Source organism: Entamoeba nuttalli, assembly GCF_000257125.1.
Source record: "Entamoeba nuttalli P19 unplaced genomic scaffold asmbl_5513, whole genome shotgun sequence".
NCBI lineage: Eukaryota > Evosea > Mastigamoebida > Endamoebidae > Entamoeba > Entamoeba nuttalli.
Genome location: NW_008577502.1, coordinates 1 through 704, shown reverse-complemented (window position 1 = coordinate 704; position 704 = coordinate 1).

The following is a 704-nucleotide window of genomic DNA, read 5'->3' as shown; positions in this document are numbered from 1 at the left end:
AAAAATTATTTTTCTCTTTATATTTTCTTTAGAAATTGTTTTTAGATTATTTGATATTAGATATTTTTATCCAAAACACCGATTATTTATTCTTTTTGAATTGTTAAATTACTCTTTAAAGTATGTAAAAGAAGTCAGAAAATATCTGAAAAAAACTCTACACAATCGTCTCAATAAACAAATAATTTTATTGTGAAAGACATTCTTAAATACTAAAAAATATTTATAATATTCTATAACTATTCCTTGTCTGGTTAGATAAAAATAATATCATTTTTATTTGTTTTGTTTTTTATTTACATTTTTTGGTAAGGGAAGACTCTAAACACGTTAATATAATAGTTTAGATAAAATATATGTTATATTACTATAAACTATCAAAATTTAGATGTATATTACTCAAAAACATATGTAATTAATCTTATCCTATTTTATTTTATTTTATTTCTTTTACTTGAAAAGATTTTCTTATTTTAAATAAATTGAACCAAAATTTATTTATAAAAAAAACTTTTTTAACTTATTTTTTATTCATAACTAAAAGACATTTTAATAAATGTTGTATTTCAAGAGTAAACTAATACAAATTTGAATACCATAATATCCATTTTATTAATTAAACATTTTTTCTTTCCCCGCAACAGAGAAAAAGAATAATAAATTAAAAACAAAAATAAAATTGAAGTATTAATTTATAAAAAAAA